Source organism: Argiope bruennichi, chromosome X1 (genome assembly GCF_947563725.1).
Source record: "Argiope bruennichi chromosome X1, qqArgBrue1.1, whole genome shotgun sequence".
NCBI lineage: Eukaryota > Metazoa > Arthropoda > Arachnida > Araneae > Araneidae > Argiope > Argiope bruennichi.
Window position 1 is genome coordinate 66829166 of NC_079162.1, and position 23754 is coordinate 66852919.

Here is a 23754-nt window from a genome sequence, read left to right on the forward strand (position 1 = left end):
ATACACATATCGAGGAGTTAACTTTCAACTTTTATATCTATTGTTCTCCTTACTATACTACATTTCATACTACATTTCATAAGTACTTAAAATAGTCTGATTTGTAGATTTGAACTTTTATTTCCATCATTTGTATTTGTGTGGCTATACTTGCAACCCACGATTTTGAAGAATTTAATATCCTTAATTTAGGCGTATTTTTATTAAAAGAAAATAAAAAAAAACATTTAAGGGAAATTAAATTAATCATTCAGTCAATTGTCCTTTTCGGTGAAACGACTGATTAAGAAAATTGTATTTCAAATAGTGTTAGCATTGCCCTATTAGTTGAAATGTAATCTGGGCACATAAAAAAAGGATTATTAATGTTGCACCTCAAATTATAATATACCGTGTAATTTTATATGACTTGGATGGTACTCCTTGCAATGTTTTTTTTTTTTTTTTTTTTTCATAAAAGAAATGCTAGCTAGTAATCCTTCTTAAAGTTGTTTAATAAATGTGGCAATAGATATATTTGGGCAACAGACTTGCACGGATGTTTTATATTTCGGAAACAGGAGTACAGGAAGATTGTATTTTGTGTTTTAGAAATACTTTCATATAAGTCAGTGATCATAGTAATTTGATTTTTTTTTTTTTTTTAGTTTCTGAAAAGTATTTATTGAAAATACGAAAAAAAAAAAAAAAAAAAAATTGTCGTTCTGAGCTTCTAATTTGCATATGAGTTGACAGATGTATTTTAAGTGGTTTAGAATATAGAAATATCCTGTAAAATGTATCTAAAAAAAGGTAAAATAACTCTCTAACTGTGGACACCCGAAATAACATTATTTGGGGCGAATTTAGATCACTTCATTGGCCGCCTCGAAGGGAGAGAGCGAAAGAGAGAGATTTCGTTTTTTCAGGAAAGACACTTATATATAAACTTAAAAAGCAAAACCTTATCTAAATATAAAATTTGATACAAATCGTTAGAGCCATTTCCGAGATACAGGAAGTAAATGCATAAATATATAATATACACTATAATCGCTCGTCTAAGGCGTTTTTGAGTTATCTTTGTCGCAGACAGACAGTCATAATGCCAGAAATGTGTTTTTCGAACACAGGGAGGTCCAAAACGGGGAGAATCCTCAAAATCTGGAGTTCGAATTTTTTGACGACTCTATTTCGTACATGAGAAAGTAAGAATTCGTATCGCGTTTTTACATTCTTATTTCAAAATTTTTCTTAACGCTTCCTCTATTGTCAAACTTTTTTTTATTTGTCTCAGACGTGAGACTATTCCGTTCAAAATCATCGGATAAGATTGAACTCTTAGGGGAAAAAAAAGAGTTTTCTCACCTCCCATCATCAAAGTATGCCATAACTTCTGATTGATATACATTCACCCGCACTCCCTGCTGCTACGCCTGCTGTTTGCTTAATTAAAATATCAGACCATCAATTAAACACTAGACACTTTCACACCTCCTCCTGTCTATCAGAAGCTTTCAGGGAGTTCAGAGGTCATAGGTGCCTTATTAGATAATTCAAGAAAAGAAAATGGTTTCCGGAGTTCGCTGAAATCTTTATCGGTTGTAACACTTTTTCATGCTTTTATTCGTTATTCATTTATTTAGTTAGTTTTGTATGTGATATTTGTACGAAATGAACTGGTTTTGTGCTAGGAAAATCAGTTAATGAAAACTGCGTCAATGTTTTGTCATTTTTAAAATTAACAAAATCGGCACAAATCAATCAGTGTATAGAAGCTGTTTTCATTTCAGTAATTCTAGAATTTTGTGAAATTTGTCACGCATGAATTATAATAAGAGGTAGTTTGAAAGAAAGGCTTAATATATTCTTGTCATGGGCTCCTCTGAATGGAAAAGCATCGGATTGAAAGAAATGTTTTTGTGTCCTTTGTACTTATTCGTAAACGAGTTATATAAAATATTGCGATTGTCAAAAAATTCGATTTCTTGATTTTGATGAATTTCTGTGTTTTAGAACTCCCAGAATCCTAAAATCACATTTTACGAATTAATTCTGTATTTGAAAACGATAACTCAAATTCTAGAATTTTGTGGAATTTGTCACGCGTGAATTGTAAATAGAAAATTATTGAATTGAATTTTAATTAGAAAGAGAGGCATAATAGATGAGCTCCTCTGAATAGAAAATTGATTGGGAGCATTTGCTGGTCTGTATATCCGCATGTATGAGAACACTATAACTCAAAAATGATTTAGATGAATGAAATTTGGATTGCTGTCTTGTTGCCAAAATTGTTGATCTATGTTAAATTTTGAATCTAGTCAGTGGAAAAGGAGACGTCCAAAGTGCATATTTACTCTTCTTCGTTATATTACGAAGCAGGAGACACGCCAAAATGTGGGAAGGGAGACAATTATGCTTGCGGACTGCCGTAACCTTCGATGATTTGCCACCTCATTCCTTACGTTATCTCATACCCACTATATGTTCAGGGGATGTTAGAAGGAAAGAAGGTACCAGATTTCTAAATATAATTGAAAGTTGTTGGGAGATGTTTTAAGACGCTGACATATATTCACAAATATATAAAGAATTCCAACTTCAAGTAATCACGGTTTCAGTATCTGTTTTTTTGGAGGGAGGGGGGGGGATTGTGCCAAACTTCCCTATTTGTTCTAGCACAAAGGACATGATACCACAGAAAAGCGCAAGAAAATTTGCAGTTCGGCAACAACTCTTAAAATTAGCAGTCATTTTCATAATTAAACAAAAATAAATACTTTTAATTACTTAATTTTATAAGAACGTTGCCCATCGCGACTTCAAATTTTAAATAATAGATTTTATTCCAAAATAATTAAAAACCTTATTATCGCTCTTTAGATAGCATTGGCTAAGCCACTTATTAATATCAAATATGCCAATTACGCATAAAAGACTTGCTTATTATTTAGTTCTGTTTTTTTTTTAAATTAAATACTCTTTCTTAAAAGTAAATATCAAAATATAAGTGATTTTTAGGCCTCTTTCAGGTACTTTACGAAATTAAGCTAACAAAATAAAAATAAAAAATTAATTAAAAAAAGTGGAAATGCTGATGATGAATACGAATAGGCAGAAAATAGTTCTTACATTTATATTAATTAGAGTTAAAAATTCACAAATCAGCTTGGCTAAAATAAATAAAGTGCTATTTGCAAATGTCATCAATTTGCTAATTTAGTTTGATTTTGTATAATAACTTTTAAGTCAGAGATTTTTAATATTAGAAATTTCGTCGTTGCAAAAATCTGAAATTTTTTTTCGGCGATCAAATTTTTATGTAAGTTAACGAAATTAAATTAGCATATACTTCTTTGGTGAATCGTCAAAACATTTTTTAATGATTTTTTATCAGAATTATCCATCGTTGGGTTGATTCGACTCTCTTGGGTTATGGAATGAAATGAGTTTGAAATATCCAACACCCTAAGTTAAGTATCGCTCGATGGTCTACGATGCTGTATAATTGTATATGATGATAATATTAATAAATATTGTTATAAATATTGTACATTATTTGTGTAGTTCTGGTGTCATTGTGGCAGTAATTTCACTAAATTTAATGCTCATTTATATTAGAAAATTTAATAAAAGTATTTTATTAATAATTTAAATAATTATTTTTAGTCTTTAATTTATAATTCATTATTTTAAATATTATGGAAATTCAAAAGCAATTTTTTTTTCTCAAATTCAGCTCAAAATAGTGTTATTTTTATTAATCAAAATTTAATTAAATTAATCGATTAACTGATAATTAAATTCCGAAAATATAAAATAGCGTATTGTCATCGAGAATATGTAAATGAACAAAATTTCAAAAGTCTTAACACATCAGGAAGTGAGTAAAAAATCGGTAACAATATTCATTCTCAACATGAAGCAAATCACGCTAAATAAAATTGTTTCAAAATTGACGATTTATATTTAAGTATTTACTACATGAGAATTTTCTACAATAAATAAAATTTCGAATTGACTTGACGTGCATTCAGTGGAAAAATATCTTCCTAATGGGCAAATTTCAAATCAATTGATATTACTCTAAACGATTATTTTTACCTGCTAATATTCGAAAACCTTACCATACTGTATAGTATCGAAAATCTTATATCCCATAAGTTTGCTTAATACAATTCCACTTAGAGGCGCGACCCAAAGTGAAGAATCATTGTTCAAAACAGTTTATCGTAATTGCTGTGTAATCCGTTTATTATGTTAGATATTAAATTTGATTTATTACTTCCTTTTAAATATGTCTTTCTTGAGAAAATACAAAGTACCCTAGTAATTGAATTGACGCAATATTTCCATATACTGGGTCTTTTGCCATTAAATTATACTTTACCAACAATAGGAAGATTAGCTTAAGTCTCAGAATGAAAAAATTGTCTAAGAAGCATCAGATTTGATTCGTGTTTGTTGTGTAATAGCTTTATCTCGGTTTGTTTGTATATTTTGTAACAGAAACTGATTCAATTCATTTGCATTGTCTTTAAAATTGACTTTCGGGTTTTTCCTGAATACGATTTAACTTTTTTTAAATCGTATTCAGGAAAAATCTCCAAAAATATTTTTATAAATTGAATTTTGACCCAAACATAATTTTGCTTGAAGTACGAAATTTATTTGCAAGGGGTGCATGGTGATATAAATGTTGCATTACGTTAGTGTAATCCATTTTTCTTTATTTGTATTTGCAAAAATATATAAAATATTTTAATTAATCTCTCTCTCTCTCTCTCTCTCTCTGTGCGTGCGTGTTTCTTTTCTGTTTTTTCATTCTTTCCGTACAATAAATTATTTTTATTTTTAGTATTTTAACCATGTTTAAAACTGGCAGATGTATCTTGCAAATGATTAGTTTATAAGTTTCTTTATTTGTATCATAAAATTTGCTCTAGTCAGTTTTTCACCAAAAGAATTTCTTCCTTATCATCCAAATTTATCTTTGTCTTGCAACTCAAATTAACACAACCTGTGTAGGTGCCCTAATCCAGCATAGAAATGCGTTTCAAAATGAAAGGCGTATGCGAGTACCTGTTTTTCTCTCTTGTACCATATGCTGATTTGATCAGAATCGTCCTTTTTCTGTTTCCCACTCATCCCTTCCTATCTCATTACCAGAGGAGTGGAAATAAAGACATTGTGGTCAATTGACAGACCCAAATGGGTGCTTGATAGACTATCGAGGTCAGCACCCCCACACTTGACGGCTTGTAATTGGCATGCAAAGAGGCCTAGGGGTCAACTCACTCCTCCCCCTCGTCCGTCAAGTCTCGTGACAGCTGGCAAACCGCACACTTTTTCGACCCGCAATTGTTCTCCCGCGTGCATAGCAAGGACAGGTATGTCCTGATGCAATCAGGCTTGCTTGTTATCTGAGCCTAAAAAATGCCATATTAATACGAGCAAAATGGTAAAATGGGTAGGCATTTAAAAAAAAAAAAAAGCGGGTTCCATGTTTCAGAAAGGATGTGAATTGTCAGCTATTTAAATATAACCTTTGTGGATATATTTTGAAACCTCAGCGATACTCAGATTAAAACGTGTTATGTCCTATCAAATGTTTTTTTACAGTAATTAAAAAAATAGAAATTAATTTAAATTATTATATTCAAATATGTATTATATTGAATATCAGAATGTGTACAAATATGGTAATTATCTTAAAAAGGAATATATTTAGGTTTTGATCTACTTATATCGTTGCTAATCCCAGAATAATGCTTAAAAATCGACAATCTTAATAAAAGTCAGTGTGACTATATATGTATGTTCCACATCTATTCCTAACAATTGACTCGAATTCAACCAAATTTTGCATACTTACTATTTGAAAAAAAAAAGAAAAAAAAATACCGTCCGTTTTTCGTAGTTCAAAAATTAAGTAAATATTCAATTAATTAGAAAGTAGCTGACATTTCGCCTTTTTTTTTTTCCCACAGTAACTTTAGGGGAAATTATTCCAGTAGAAATTTTTTTAAACCGTCTTTCAAATTTAAAATTCCCTTTACCTACTTTTTATTAATTTTACAACAAATTTAAGCGCAATAAAATGAATATGAAGTTTGAACTACTCTATCACATTTTTTTAAACTTCTGTTTTATTTTAATAAATATCTTTTTATCAGGTTTTCATTTAACAATACCTGATAGCAGACATAAGTCAATCCCTCAAATGGATGCAAAAATAAATAAAGCTCTTGTGTGTAAATGAAACATTTATTGACGACAGTAGCGGCTTCAGGTTTTGAGGAATTAACCAATAGTTTGTCTTTTGTCTACAGAAACGTCGGCGGAAATTATTCCGAAAAAAATTTACGCTGTCTTAAAATTAAAAATTTTATATTTCAACAATACCTATTTCATTTTGTGTAATTTTTCTTTCAATTTTTATTAATTCTTTAAAAAATTTAACTCAAATGAATTTGAAATAAGGAAATTTTATAGGTACTCTTCTGCGGGGCACTATTTACTTTTTTTTTATCAGTATTTACTATCAGTATTTTTTTTAAAAAAATTTTCTTATTTCAATACATATGTCATGAAAAGGGTTTTGTATATTATTATATATTATACAAAAATAGTTTCTTCGTTAAAAATATTATATATATAAAAGGATATTAATCCCGATCGATGCATGGTATATGAACTAGTCACAATAATAATAAAAAGTGCATTTCAATACAAAAACAATACCCTATTTTCAAAATTTTATTAATTTTTATTTTTAATTTTTTGCAACAATAAGCCAACAAACATATAAGCATAGTAATTTATTGTTTATTAAGTACAATTGTATTATTAAAATTGTTCAAAAATAAGTTCGTGGTGAACTGTGTCCCTTATCGGTCATCTTTCCGATTAACCGTGAAATTCTGCAGTTGCCACGCCTTCCGTGGTAATTTGGACTTTGTAGTTTTGAAACTTAACAATGAAAAAAAATTATGAGGAGGGGAAAAAATGCTGTATAAAGCAAAATTCTTTTTCTATTTTACGAAATTTACTTGCCAAATTATATGAATTTTATATTTAAAAAAATATTCATTTCAAGAAATAGATGCTGAAAAATGATTTTATTTATTTTGGGAAGGAGAGAAATATTTTTATTCTTAATCTTTGTAAGAAATGTATTAAGCTAACATTCAAAATGAATAGTTGAACAAATCTTTTAAGAAAAATTTATGAAGTTTAGGAAAAGATTTTTGCACAAAATATTAAACTAATTGTATTTAAATAAGTACTTGAGGTTCGTTTAGGGATGGTAGTGACTTCCTAATTCACGAACGATCTACCATATGTATGGGATTGGCCCACGTTAACCCTTTGACTGCGGATATCATAAGAGAATGGGACATGCATGTCTCATTAGTAGTCAAAGAGTTAACCTGGCGATAGTCGAACGTCCTACCACTATAAGGGAGGTATTCCGATTCAGTATTCGGCCATGTTGCTTGACCACAATTCAAAAGTACAAGGTTCATTCTAAAATATGCTTTGTGCAGTTTCAAAATGAAACATTAATCTAAATTAGTTTGTGCGTGGAGAGACAAAAACTTCAAAAGCATTAATTTTATAGAAAATCTCACATCTTAAGAACTAGGGAAATTTGTGGGTCGTTAGATTTCTCTTGTTGTATGGATGTGGGTCTCTTAAAAATGTATTTGTCGTCGGAGCTAATTTTCTTTGACTATAAATCAAGATGGTCCATCTGTACGTGAATATTATGGAGTAAACTATTTCAAAATTACGATTTAGCTTAAAGTTTGTTATAATTGTGACGGCGCATAAAAATTGTGCTTATGTTCCTTCAATTTCTCCAGGTGTACAGTTTTAAACGACTTTTAGTGTTTAATTATTTTTTTATCAAAGAAATTTTTATAAAGTGTAAATTTACAAAACGCGGTAAAACTTCTTTCAAAATCAAGTATTCTTGAACCTAATGGATGAAACATATTTTCATTGGTCGGATGTTGGAAATGTAAAATGTGCGGAAACTTATGTGCCCTACCCATAATTTGACTCGATTCAAAACAGCTCTCTTATAATGATAAAACTGGTCGTTTACACCCCTTGCTTTAAAAATTCAGTTAATCTCGTTAATAGATGATATGTCCTGTGAGAGACACTAAACATTATTTCATCCATATATGAACGAATAGGACTTTCGAGATTTTGAAGCATTTTCAAGTAATTTTTGTCAAATAAGTTAAGTACTTTCGTAACTTAAAGGTTTTAAATATCAAAAATTCCGGAATTCCATGCCTGAATCGAATGCGTCATAATATGCATAGGAGTTAATATAATTAAAACTGGCTTGCCGACGAAAGGATTAATATGCTAAATATTAAGTTTATTTTTTATTCGAAGTTGAGCAAAAGTTTATTTTGATTGTATTACTTCTAAATTAAACAAAGACTCCCTTTTACTATGATTGAAAAAGTGAAGAAAAGAAAACTTGACTCTCAAATTTTCCAGATGAATGTTGGGACAAATAAATTTAAAAACACAACTTCTAATTTTTCTCTAGGCTCCAAAATTTTATATTAAAATATCGTATGTAATTCGCAGTAAATTTTTTAAAAAAGTTTTTATTTTAAAAAAATTTTTTCCTAGTTTAGCTCGTCCATCGCTTATGTTTTTCTGATTATAAGTAAATCATTTTTAACGACCTTATTTTACACGATGTCTTGATAGTTGTTCATTGAATTCAGTCAAAAAAATTCAAATTTTCAGCCAATATTTGAACGCATTAAACGCCAATGTTCTATTTATTTTAATATTTTATTCAAAAATTTTTGTATTCAGAGTGTTGTACAGTATTGGGTTATTAAAATTGCTTAATTTTTTTTATTGACACTTTGGCTTGCAAGGCAAATTGCAGGTTTCCTGTCCCGGAAACTAGTTTTCAAACATTCTGATTCTTCGAGATAATTCGTGACTCACACTCTAGAAAAACGTCTGTCTACGAGTTATCTCGTTATTGGCAGTCAATATGTTAATGATTAGTTATTTATTAAAATTAAATCTTCTCTGTTATTTTTACTTTTAAAATGACCTTTAATTTTATTTTGACCTATTTCTTAATTTGAATTTTCCGGTAAATAGAATTTTTAGTATAATCCCTTCAGTTCGAAGTAACCAAGTTACTTGATAATAACTTTACTTTTAAATGTGAAATAAATTACTAATTTTTGGAAAGCTCTAATTCCCCCATGCCTATTCTTTTATTATTTTTAATGTTTTATTTATATTATTATTTTATTTTTATCCTTATTTCCATATTAAGCCATTACAACGAATAGCTCACATTTATGAAAAACATACCACCTTACATCGTATCGTTTTCATGTCCTCAGATTTTCTCTTAAAAATATAATTTCATTTAAATTAGCAGATGTTATTTACATCTTAAAAGCTAAGAAGCTTGTTGCGTTCGTTTTGAAGGTATTACTGCAGATGCGCTACCAGTTCATCCGCTTTCGTCGCATTTAAAGAAAATTTATTGACTTAAAAGCTTTATTTTATGTAAATTCTGGAGCATGATACCATTTTATAAGTCAAATGTCTCTTTCTTTATTTACAGGGTCTTTTGATTCGCTTTGTTCATTGTTACCTTTAATAATATTTCTACTTATTGCATTGGTTGCAATTTGTTAGAATTGTTTCTTGAATATAAAATGGCAATTAAGCGTGTAGCTCTGTATATCTTGAAGTTTTATTCTTTTCTTCATCGTTTTAAATCCTCTCTCTTCGGTAAGATCGTATTCGTATAATTCTTGTCAATTTCCTGCCGTTTATTTATTCGGCAGTAAAATTACTAATGTTTTTACTTGTATTATTTAATATTTGATTTTGTCTTATTCTTACGGACCGTCATGCTTTTCTGTTTCAATTATAAAATGTTTATTTGTGATATGTCATCGCCTTTCTAATATTCGAAATTGCGTTGAATTTTGAAGAATATGTTTATTAAATTTAATTACATAGACACATTCTCATTATGTGAATTTTATGAAATATTTAACAAATTTTCCGAAGAATTCGATATTTTTAATATATTCTGTGATGTTTTATAAATCAAATGCATTAATTTTTTAATGCTAGAATTTTAATTACACGATAAACTTTTAAATACCTAACGTGTTTTTCTTTTATGAGTGAAGGCATTCATTTTTTAAAATCCTAATGTGTTTATTTGTGGTAAAGATTGATTCAATTCCTGTTATTTGAATATTTTCAAAATTATTTGTGTTTAGTCTTAAATTTATCTTTTTTTAATGCTTTTTAAATTCAGAACTTGTGACATCTAAGCTCTTAATATGCTTTTTCAGTTTTTTTAAATCGTATTTTTTTATTATTATTTAGATTAACTACCTAGTGCGTTTTTGATATATTTATGAGTTACTGCTAATTTTTTTTCTGCCTCTGATTTTTTTTTTTTTTTTTTTTGTTAATACATTATTTGTAGTTTTTTCTGTAGTGTACGTTTTCTTTTAACTAAAATATTCTTAAATGGAAATATTTAATTGATTTTATTGAAAGTAGTTATTTTGTTCTTAACGCAGTGCAGGATCACGAGTATACTCTTGCTAGAAAGGAAAATATAAATTCTCTCTTGATCCATCCTTTAATTGGGGCATAAAATATGATTAAACTCATGATCATGCGCAACGTTTCTGTAAAGAAAAGAAATAGGAAAGTGCGATTTATCTCACGATCTAGATATAAAGATAACGCATAAAACACGCTTAATTATTGGTCCCTCCACTGTGTTTCATTTATTCTAATTGATTAAAGACAAAAATATGTGTATTTATTGTCTGTTTTTAACTTGTATCCAATTTCTAGTCAGTAAGTCGCGTGTTTATATAATACAATGGTTTCAATATACTGTGCTTCTGAATGCATCTTGCTTGTTTTCGTTCAAATATTTATCTCTATCGCACTTTGGCTTTGTGGTACCTGGTTGCAGTGTCTCGACTCCCCCGAAGATATGTCTAGTACCAAATGTTTTGCTAAATGTAAAATGTGTGTGTAAGAGGTCAGAAAAAATTAACATGAATTTTTAATTGGATCTTTATTGATGAATTCAAGAAATCTGACTTGTTATCACAAGTGATGAACTAGATCGTATTTACAAGAATATTGTTAGAAGAATTTATATACATGTCGAAGGTATTCATTTTAAGCAAGTTATTTTTGTTGGTTTTAGTCCTATTCCAATCCGCGAGGATCAAACATTTTGTAGTTGGCGTAGCATGGAAGTTTAAGGTGGCATGTCTTGCACAACATCCGAACCTCTGTACAAAATAGTTCTCGTATAGCTCAGAAACAGGATACCGACCTCAATAAATTAAATAAGATGAAAGCCTGATGCATTTTTTAATAATTTTTTAGGAGTTTAGTATTTATCCTGAAATAATAATTGTAGATTATTTCAGCTTTGTTTCTAAATAATCTTTTTTCTTTAGTTTTCTTACTTATTTTGAATTCGTAGATTGTGGGGGTTTTAGCTTTGCGCATTTATGTAAATATTTTTAAGATTATGAATGTTTTTAACATTTGTTTATGCGAAATTTGAGATCTCGAACTTTTGTAAGTATTCTTATCTGGTATATAACATTTTTAAAAGAGAAAACAAATATTTAATATTTGTTTTTTATTAGACCCTCATAAATAAAATATGAAAATAGATCATTCAAAATATATGTTACGGTAGTTTTAAAATATGCATTAAAAAATTCATTTGAAATTTTGAATATCAATTAAGTTATGAAAAATTATAAAGTATCCAATAAAAATATTATTATTCACCTGATTAGAAAAAGTATTACAAAGAATTACCGCTAAAATACTGTAAGAAAGAAAAAGAAGAAATATGTGTTTGTTCAAGTTATTATCTCTTATAAATATTTTTATAAAATAAATTACTAACACTCAAAACAAAAATACAAAGATCTTTCCCGACTTCACAGTTAATCTTTCACTTAACGGTTGTTTATATAAAACAATATAAGACTTTTAGAATTCGGTGTGAATTTTCACAAACTGATTTAGTGAAGAAAATTACATTTTCTGACATTTTTGTTTTTCGATTTGTGAAAAAATGAATCTGTCTCTTTATACATCGTCAAAATGTTATATCGGCATATGAGGTCATATAACATTTTTTCGGCTCCCATGCCGCCCATTGTGATGGTAATTAGATCGTATTCTCTAGTACTGGTCCAGAGCATGATTATCTAAAAGACCATTACATGTTCCAGATGTCTAATCCATATCTGAATGCAAGACTCATCAGTTAATTGTGCTATGTACCTTGTTTTATGTTTCATGATGTTAAGACATCATTAGATGAAATATTGTGTTTTATCACAACTAGCTTTACCTGGATGTATTAATTAATTTTTAATCATTCTACCAGAGTTAACATCATTTTTTAAAAACAGAACAACGAAATATAGTCAGAAAGCTACTATAATGGATAACAAGAAATTAATTTACATTTTTGTCTTGCCATCGACTATGTATTGTTGTCGATGTATTAAGAAGTATTTAATACATTATTTTAAAATGATAAGATTTTAGTTAAGGATAAGTGATAAAAATGTTGAAGGATGAAATGTATTATTATTTGATACCTCTTGTTGTAGTTCACAAAGGTGTCTTAACATGAATCGTTTTTTACTTAAAGCTCTTTTCTTTGAATTAATGCGACTGTTAAACTTCGAAAATATTCGATTTAAAAATTAAACAGTCGTAGGCGTTGAAAAAGTATAGTATTTAGTTTGTTGAAATAATTAATCCCTTAAAAGATTCCATAGGATCAAAGGAAGCTAATCTTTGAAAACTAGTCAAATTTCAAATACTGAATTTATTATTTCAATTTTTCTACTTGCTTCAAGAAGCTGTATAGATCCTTGATTATGGAAAAGGATAAAATAATATGTATTAATCAATTCAAAGGCTATTGGCAAGTGCGATCGCTGAAATTAATTAGAATTGAATGAAGGAGTTGAGGATTTTAAATCCTTTTTTAGTTTTATTGCATTTTGTCGTTTGGAAATTTTTTGTCAGAAAGACTGTATGAAATGCTAGAAAAATTGAATAGTTATAGATTTCTAGCATATAATCGTAATATGCGCTTTTGCTTGTTTTCGTTGATTATAATTTTTTTTATTTATTTATTTTGGTCATAAAGAAATCTTTTTAGAAAGGATTCAACGCATCATAAACATGTAACGTAATATAGTGGCTAAATTTCTGGAAATATTTTGGAATAAAGGCATTTTTGAGATTTTATGCTTCTTACAGAAATTTTATTGCGAAATGCCATAAAATTATGTATTATTTTCAAGATAATTTAGCCATGAATTTAATAAAATAATTTTTATAATCATTATTTGTATTGGAATAGCAGTAATAGAGAAGTAAAAGGAAGCATAGAAAAAAAAACTGTAACTTATGGTAATTTATACTTATTCGAGTAATCTTTATATCAGTTACGGCCTTGCAACTCCGCCTCATGGAGTTCACCAATCCTTTTAGTTCCTCAGCTATTGTAATGTGATACTAAGGTCGAACGGTTAATTCATTTTATTGGTTTTTTTATTGCCGGATTGCTTTTGTGTAACAAATTTCTTTAGTATGCTCCATAGATTTTCAATTAAATTAAGGGACGTTCCAATGATGAAATACGGTTATTTTGAAGCCAGTTTTTACATACAATTGCAACATGACATATAGCTGAATTCTGGTGAATTATAGATTTTTCATTATCTTGGAAAAGTTTATTTTGTAAGCAGTTTAGGAATGAATATTTCATTTATGAATTTTAGGCATTTATATTCTTATTAATAATACAAATTCTGTCCATGTATTTTGCTGTCATACAATCCCAAATCATAACACTAATTGGTTGTTTAAAGTAGGTGTAATGGAAATCTTCTGCTTACGAATTTTATGTCATTATTACCAAAAAGTGATTTTGGTCTCGTCACCCAATCACACCGCCTCATTGTTTTTCTATCCAGTTAATATGGGTTTTCTTGTTTAATCCTTGCAACTTCTTTTTCGATTGAACAATGGCTTTTTCGTGGAATTCTTGCATTTAAACGCAAACTACTCCAATCTGTGTTGACTGGTTCTCGCACGCAACTTTACTTTGCATTGCACCATTTCACTTTGTATGTTTACATATGATTTTCATCTATCATGTATACACAATCTTTTAATTATTTCATCATTACTTTTGTTTTGTGTTTTTTCCTGGCTCAACCAGTTTGATTTCCTAGTGATTGAGTTTCCTTATACTTCTTCAAAAATTTAGAAATATCGGCCTTAGTTAGATTTTATCCAATTTTCTTTCTAATTTTATTATAACTAAAGCTTTTTTTTAAATGCAGTAATGAAACTTAGCTACAATTTTTGGGTGACCGGACAATTTTTTATGTCATTTCTTTTATTTTTCATGTTTTGACTACTCATAAAATTGAAGAATACGGGAAAAAAAAAACAGTGACCAACTTGATATCACTTACCAAAATCATGAGAAAACAACTTTCTACCCGTCCCAGAAGTTGCAATCAATTATTATATTTTACTGATAGCGAGATACCACCTCATTCGCATTCTAAGGATTCAGGATCATTGGCTGCATTCAGATGAACAAAAGCTGTGCCGTATCCATAAAATCAAGATGTGCTTCTTTCTTCTGGTTATTTATTGCTTAAATTATCTTTAAGACGATATATACCTTTATGTCATTACTACAAATACTATTGAAATTTCCAGAAGGCACTTTTTCAGAAAGATTTCCAAAATTTTGACTGTTAGTGAAAATACTTCAATCGTGGATTTTCATATCCGATTCTGCTGAATACCTTCGATGGCGGTGGACTTATTGCGTGTTCATTTTGGCCATTGGTCAAACGTTCTCCGCCTGCGTAATGCCGTAGCTTTGTCTGGTATGAAGGTGATGCCATCTTCGCCCATCTGATCACTATTCAAAATTGCACAGCTTGACTTTGTTAATGTAATATATTAAGTCCTTAACCTGTGAATTGCAATAGTATTAAAACCGAATGTTTACCTTCGATGTGCAATTCTCTTTGTTCTAATACATATTTAAAATTATTTTCCCTTTATTCACGCTTCACCATCAAACTATTTACAATATTTGTCCCATCTTCATTCTTAAGAACTGTCTTTTATTTATCCTTTCCTATCCCATTCAAGACTATTATTTACCGTTAGAGTATTACTCCATATTAATTACTACAAATAATACCTTTATAAGACTAATCAGGCTCTTTTCTTCTTTATCTTCTTTTCTTCCTTGCTCTTTTGCATACCTTACGGAATCGTGATGCTGTTTCTAATCATCCCTTCCTCACTTTATAAGAAAAGTCAAGAGCAACTTTTAGGAAAATATTTTCCAAGTAATTGAGAAAGAAAGAAAAGTTTTTTTTTTTCTTCTCTCTTCCCCCCATCCTGGAAATAAGTAAATTAATTTGTTTGCCTACCCTAAGGCCGTTCCGCCTACCCTCCTAATAATCAGGACCGTCGGTGGGCGTTGCCGTACCTTCCGTAGACCATCAGTTGCTCTAAGAGCATGTAATTATTGGGGCCGAATACAGCGCCCCGTCCCTAAGCCACCGCAAGTCCACGAAGCGCGTGCATCTCTGGCGTCCTCATGTAATTATTTGGAGATTACCTTCTACTGTTTTCCGTCCTATACGGCTGCCAGCTCATTTTCCGCTAGGATTACGCCGTTCCCAATAGAGTGCATGCATCAGCAGCACAGCCTCTCTCCATCTCTCTCTCACACACTCACTCACTCACTCTGTCTCTCTCTCTGCTGTACCACGACCGCAAGATGGGCGCGCTGAAAGCAGCTCGCTCCGGTTTCCATTTTATTCCATAAAGACATCGCCGTTAAACCCGATTGTCCCTGGTCGCTCCGGCTCGCTTGCCTTCTTAGTTTCTGCCACTCATCCGCAGACATTAAAAGCGATGAATAATTCCTTCTTGTTAGGGAGAGCGACCGGCTGTGCCTGCCTGTTCTCCTTTTGGGGCATAGGCAACCGCTTCAATTATTTCGACTAACAACCCTTCCAGCGAGGCCCTTTGCATTTTTTTCTTTGCTTTTTTTGCCAGAGACATGCATATCAACCTTCAAATTTCTTTGCTCGTCCCGTTATTGTCGTAATGGGTTGTAAGTTTGTTGATTTGAGTCCTAGTCGATCAGTGAGCAAAGAAGAAGAGTTGACCATGATGGGGAAGGAGAGGGAAGACGTATAACGATGTCGGTTTGTTTTGCTTCCACTTGGAAAACACTATATCTGTCGCTTCATTTGTCATTGCGGAAGGATTTGTTTTTACTTGCTTGCAAAGTGCCTTGTATGTTCTTGCGCAAGTATGTTTCCAATCGCATTGTCTAAGTATTCAGTTTGAAGCAAAGGAATTGATGAGGAGAATTTTTTTTGCTATTAAATATTTTCGCTGTATTTTCCAAGTCTGCGTCTTTTCCCTTTATTTTTCTAATGGGTCAGAACTTCTTTTTACAAAGAAAGCTTTTAGACCATAAATAAATAGCATTGACCATCATTCCTTGCATGGTTTTCCATTCTAAGAATTTTTTGACAGTCTCTTTACAGATTTTCAGTTCTCGTTAATAGTTTCCATATTGTTGTCTTTTGGGCCACAGGCAGTCGCTTCAGGTATTTAAATTAGCTGCCTTTCCAGAGAGACAATGTTTTTTTTAAAAAAATATTACTTTGCTTTTTATTAAAAACTTGCATATCAGCTTTCAAGTTTTTTTTTTTCCTTGTCATAATAGGCTATAAGTCTGTTAATTTGCAAACTTTCTGGTTCTGATCGATCACTAAACAAGAAGAATTCTCCAAGTAGGGAAAGAAAAGGGATAACGTTTAATGATGTCAATTTTTGTTGCATCTGTGTGTGTCACTTTATCTTTCATTCTGTAAGATTTTTTTTTTTTATGTGATGCACGTATGACTCCTATTATACTATTTAAGAATTCACTTTGAACTAAAAAAATTGGTTGAAAAAGGCTCCTTTATTGTTTATTTTTGCAACGTCTTGATGGCAAATTTACTGATTCTAAGAATTCCAAGCTCTTTTTGAATATTGAATACAGAGGTTGAACATGATAGGGTAGACGAGTAAAAGTATCAATCGATTTTACTTCATTTTATTTCAGTATAATTGAATACATTTTATATGTTCGATTACCGTCTCGTTTTGATATTTTATAAGTACTATTGTTTACATTCTGTTCGGAAGCACGCACGTTCGTCCGCACTTGATGCGACTAAAGACTAAAAAAACAATTATAAAAGGGACTTGGCATGTACAAGAAAATAAAAGTCTTTCTTCCTTAAAGTTCTTCTTTTTTGATTACTTAAATCTTTTCGAAATATTTATTCTCTCAGAAGTTTTTAATTATTCTATATTCATACGTTTATTGGAATTGGATTGATTTGATTTGAGAGGGAGAGAGAGAACATGGGAGTTCAAAATGCTATTTCATGAGATTTTAAGTTTTTGTTGATTGATTAAATATTTACGGGCATATCAAGAAAGTACCCGGCGTTACCGATAGCATGTTGTTTGAAACTTTAACTTTTTAAAAACAATTTTGAACTCTTGCTTCTGACAAAAAACATCTTAAATATTCACAACTGACTATGTCGTAGGTATTCAAATTCTACGACAAATTTATCTGTGCTCGTTCTGAAATATTCGTCCTTTAATCTTCAAGAAAACCCAATGAGATTGCAAAATTATATAAAATAAAAGTTATAAGGTATAGAAAGAAAATATGTTTAATTACTCACACTAGAAGTCTTAAAGTTAATAAAATCTCAGTGTGAGATCCTTTGATTGCGCATATTATATCACTTTTCCGCGTGGATAATTTGATTGAATTACGACTGCGGTAGGCTACTTAAACCTGTAAGTTACTGAAAGGTATTTGATACACACAGTTTTTGTATAATTCCACATGAAAAATAACTAAGGAACTTAATTTTGAAAATCGCATCAGATGACTAGTAAGTGTCTATAATGATGACTATAATTTTGTCATTAAATCATTATCGGCCCAATACATAGCACCATCTATCGGATTCTGCGAATTTGCAATTTTATGAAATAAAACTTTATGAGCCAAGTTAGTAATATGTCGCATCGAAGAAATTATTACAAATTATTCCTTTACGTAATTTTTTTATGTGTCCAAAAATTCTTCCTGTAGAGTTAGATTAGCTGAAAAGTTGCATAAAAAATGAAATTCCTCTATCAAAATTAACTGAAGATTGGAATGTTCCTGAATGTTAAGTTTTTGCACAATACATTATGTTTTAAGTTGTTAAGAATGTTAAGTTTTTTAAATTTTGTTTTTCATATGATTCGGGTAGCAGTGTAGTCATAAATGAAATAAACTTACTTAAGTAGTATTATAAATTACTTTAGTATTATTGGTGAGAAGGGAAAGGGGAGGGGTTAGGGGACAAAATTTAGAAGGTAATGAGAAGAAGTAAACTGGGGATTACTTCTCGATTAAATATTTTTATTTTTTGCATTTGAAATGAATTCTAGAATTTTTAAATTCAGGTAGAGTTGGAACCATAAAATATTAACTGTGGAACAATGACACAAAACATGTTTTCATTTTTTATTTTTTCATTTTTAATGAACAATTTACTTAAAGCATACTGTAATTCAAAATTTAAATATAAATCAAATGTTAAAGAATGATTTAAAAGAATTGTTAATTTCAAATAACAACTAAAATAATCTATTTCATTGTAAAATCGCGACATGAGTACGTATTATAGAAAATATCATGGGTTTATAGAATGAAAATACATTTAAATGTCTGTAACTTTAATGTTTATCGGCCATGCTAGTGGTTACAAATATTTTTAAAATATCGTTCATAATTTGGTGTTATTAATGTGAGAATCATATTAGCCCTTGCAATTTGACATCTTACCACTGCTTTTGTTAATGTTGTGTGATGTTTTAGTGGAGGAGGTTGCAAATTGGGATAGTTAAGTTACATCCACACATAAAGAATGAGCGACGACTTTTTTTTATATAAAAATAAACATCTTTTAATTTTTAACGCTAACACATCGACAGACAACAGATTTTGTGAAAGACCGGAAATTGATCTTTTTAATTCGCACAGCTTGCGCGCTTGATCGTAGATAACTGCTTCGTACTTCCGGTGCGCAGTTAGGAAAATAGTTTTTCGAATACAGTCATTTTGATGGAAGCAGGATCGCCACAGTACTCCCCCCTCTAGTAGTGCAGCAGGCACTGAAGTTAGAGGTAACGAGTGTTGAAGCGAACTCGTCGGCCAGATCTGGTCACATAAGGTACTGGAGTAGAATTTGTAGGTGACACAGGACTCGATGGAGACAGTTCAGGTACTGGTTTTGGTGAAGTCGGAACTGCAACTGGTGGTGATATCGCTGGTGCAGAGGACTGGTGAGAGTTCTCGAAGAACGCAGGCTTTAAGCGATCAATGTTGATCGTGGACTGTTTGCCGTTCTTTTCAATTGTGAACATTTTATCAGTTCGTTTGAGTACGAGGTATGGTCCATCGTATGGCGCTTGTAAAGGTTTTTTAACAGCATCGTGGCGCACGAACACATGTGAGCAAGTGTCCAGAGCTGGATGAACGAATACTTTCTTGGTGTCATGAGGTGCAGTAGCAACAGGTTTAAGTTGATCCATCAAGGTCCGTAAATTTATTAGGAACTCATGAGGCTCGACGTTAATTGAAGGGGATTCAAAAAATTCTGATGGTAGTTTAAGGGTTGAGCCATAAACTAGTTCGGCCGATGTGCACTGTAGATCTTCTTTTAATGCGGTTCGGAGTCCGAGCAAAACCAAAGGAATTGATTCGGTCCATTTCGTAGATGCATGACATCGGAGGCTTTGTTTAAGAGATCGATGGAATCGCTCGACTATTCCATTGCTTTTTGGGTGGTATGGGGTCGTTCGGATCTTTTGGACACCCAAGAGTTGGCTGAGCAAAGAAAACAAGTTGCTTTGGAATTGTCGTCCTTGATCTGTCGTGATTATTGAAGGCAAACCGAAGCGTGAGATCCAATGAGTTATGAATGCACGCCCAACAGTTTCAGCAGAAATATCAGGAATGGGAATTGCCTCAGGCCATCGTGTGAAACGATCTATGCAGGTAAGTAGGTATCCGCAATTGTTTGAAGGTGGAAGAGGTCCTACGAGATCTAGATGAACATGATCGAATCTGGCTGCAGGTAATTGAAAAGATTTAAGAGGACTATTGGTGTGTCTAGCTATTTTAGATTTTTGGCAATCTAGACATGAACGGGTGAAATTTGAAATGTCCTTTTGCATGGACGGCCAAAAGAATCTCTCTGAAATCAAATGTTTAGTGGCACGGATACCTGGGTGGGAAATATTGTGCAAAGATAGAAAAACTTTCTTTCGGAAAATTTCTGGGACGTAAGGTCTAATTTTGTTTTGCTTGACATCACAGTAAAATTTAGATGAATTGGGGTCGGTTGAGAGAGGTTTTAAACAAAGTGACAGTTCATTCTCTGCCAAAATAGTCTGAAGTTCTTCATCAGATGCTTGTGCTTCCGCCATGGCAGAAAAGTCTATTTTTGGTAACTGTATTTCATTAATACGAGATAAGGTATCAGCTACAACGTTTTTTGAGCCCGATACGTGCCTGATGTCGGTGCTGAATTGTGCAATGAAATCAAGGTATCTTAGTTGTCTTGGAGAAGAAGAGTCAGATTTTTTGGTGAAAGCAAAAGTAAGAGGTCGATGATCTGTAAATATTATGAAATTTTGACCTTCCAACAAGTGTCGAAAATGTTTGATAGTTGCATATATCGCCAAAAGTTCCCTATCATACGTACTGTATTTACGTTCTGAGGGCGTAAGTTTTCGGGAATAAAATGCTAGAGGTTGTTGACCATTAGACGTAGTTGTATGGAGGACAGATCCGATGGCTGAGTCTGAAGCATCAACCATGATAGATAATTGCTGGTTAGGTGAATGGAAGTTCAAAGTTAGCTGCATTTGCAATATCAGATTTGCATTTTTCGAAAGCTTCTGTAGTGAGGTCAGTCCAAGGAACAAGTCGCTTATCATTCTTTTTAGAGTTTTTTAAAAGTTCGTGTAGGCTAGCTTGAGTCTGAGCGGCATGAGGCAAAAATCGACGGTAAAAATTGAGCATGGCCAAGAAACGCTTTAGCTCAGATATATTTTGAGGTTTGGGAAAATCAGAAATGGCTTGAACTTTTTCCGGTAAAGGTTTCACGCCTTCAGATGTAATTAGACAACCTAGAAACTTTACCGATTGCTTCCCAAGGACGCATTTTGAAGGGTTTAGTTTCAATCCGTGCTGAGATAATCGTTCAAATACTGTTTTTAAATGTTGTTTGTGCTGTTCTACATTATTTGATGCAATCAGTATGTCATCAAAATAAGGAATGCAGAAATCTAAATTTGACAAAACTTGATGTATATAACGTTGAAAGGTTTGTCCCGCGTTTCTTAAACCAAAGGGCATATAAACATATTCAAAAAGACCAAATGGGGTTGTGATTGCTGTTTTTGGAATGTCCGCTGGGTTAATAGGAATTTGATGATAAGCTCGGATCAAATCCAGGGTGGAGAAAATGGTTTTATTGAAAAACATTTGAGTGCAATCTTGAATATGAGGAACTGGGTATCTATCAGGAACGGTAATTGAATTTAAACGACGGTAGTCGCCACACGGTCTCCATTCTCCATTAGACTTTTTCACCATGTGTAGAGGACTTGCCCATGGGCTACTAGAAGGACGGATAATACCTTGAGACATTAAAAATTCAAATTCCTGACGTGCAATTTTTAGCAACTCGGGAGATAAGCGACGAGGTCTCGAAAATACTGGTTGACCAGTTGTTTCAATAAAGTGATGTATTTTAGTTGATACTTTGCTTTTTGTTGGTTGAGATGGATTAGTGAGGTCTTGGAATTGCGATAAAATGTCATAGAATTCTGAATCACCAAGCAAAATGGATATACCAGAAGTTAATGAATCTGTGTTTGTATATTTGCCTTGAGTGGTTAATTTAGTTATGCCATCAATCAAACAACCACTTTTAACATCAACCAAAAGATTATAGTGTTTTAAAAAATCAACACCTATAATTGGTTGGTTCACATTTGCAATTATGAAAGACCAAGTAAAATTTCGCCGTAAATTTAAGTCTAGCGTAAGGCGTTTTTTACCAAAAGTAGCTATTTTTGTGCCATTAGCAGCTAAGAGGAGTAATTCATTAGAGGAATCAGCTTTAGGAGCATAATTGTGTGGTAAAACAGATACGTCTGCGCCTGTATCCACTAAAAATTTCCATTTACTAACTTTATCGGCCAGCATAATTCTATTAATTTTGCGATCGTGGCCAAGGCCAGTGGACGACCGCCGATTTAGTTTCCCGAATTCTTGAAAGAGCAAGGCAAACTACATTTTTTTGCTTTTGTGCCAAAATTTGTATGATAAAAGCAAATGCCATCAGCAGGTTCTTTCTATTTTTTTAAGCGATCACGAGAGCAACTACGACTGTTTTTAAAAGGTCGATTTCTATTTCTGCTTTGAGAGCGTGATTGGCGCATTGTTGTAGTAAGCTCGCCAACTAAAGTCGTCAAATGGGCGACTTGTTTTTCAAGTTGGGCTATTTGATTATTCGAAGATTGAGGAGTAACGGAATTAATGTTTGAATGGCCAGCCAAATCATTTATTTTATCTGCAACTGATGCTAAACCAGCTAAATCTTCATTCAAAGCAGTTAAAATAGTTTGTGTGCTGTTTGGCAGTCTTCCGAGCCAAAGAGATTTTAAGAGTGGCTCGCCAACAGTATCGCCCGCCAATGTTTTCATACGAGCTAATAACTGAGATGGTCGTTGGTTGCCAAGTTCTAGGCCTTGTAGCAGCGTACGTATTTTCGAAGCTTCACTTTCAGAATGCAACTCAATTAAACGTTTTTTTAATGTTGGATATTTATCAGTATCAGGAGGTTTCAATATTATATCGCTTACACAATTCAAAATATCAGAATCAACTGCAGAAATAACATGATTAAATTTTGTATCGTCAGCAGTAATTCCCGCCAAGGCGAATTGCGCCTCAAGTTGAACAAACCATAATGCAGGGTTAGCTTTCCAGAAAGGCGGAAGTTTGACGCCAACACGAGAAACTGTTGCGTCGTTGTTGGCGGAATTTGGAGTATCTCCTGGCATGTTTTATTCAAGAAATCAAAGGCACGTTATAAATATAATTTCACAAAACTGCTTTGAAATACGAAAATACAAATAATATACTGATAATCAGAGTAAATAATATGAAAATGCTAATCCAAATTATATAACAGAAGTTCCGATGGAAATTATTTAGGCTGTGAAAATAGAAACAATATTCAACGATACGCTTACCGCCATTAGGAAGAAATGCGCTATGGCGCCATTTAATGCATAAAGAAAACTGGGAAAGTTATCCTTTCACTTTTCGAGTCACCAAATGTGGGATGTTTTAGTGGAGGAGGTTGCAAATTGGGATAGTTAAGTTACATCCACACATAAAGAATGAGCGACGACTTTTTTTTATATAAAAATAAACATCTTTTAATTTTTAACGCTAACACATCGACA

General features: G+C 31.8%; 1 protein-coding gene across 3 annotated transcripts in view; it reads left to right on the forward strand.

Moving 5' to 3' along the window:
• The window catches only part of LOC129958631 (EH domain-binding protein 1-like), a 149393-nt gene that overhangs the window by 111053 nt on the left and 14586 nt on the right, over window positions 1–23754 (forward strand). The gene's annotated exons all lie outside the window — the stretch shown is intronic.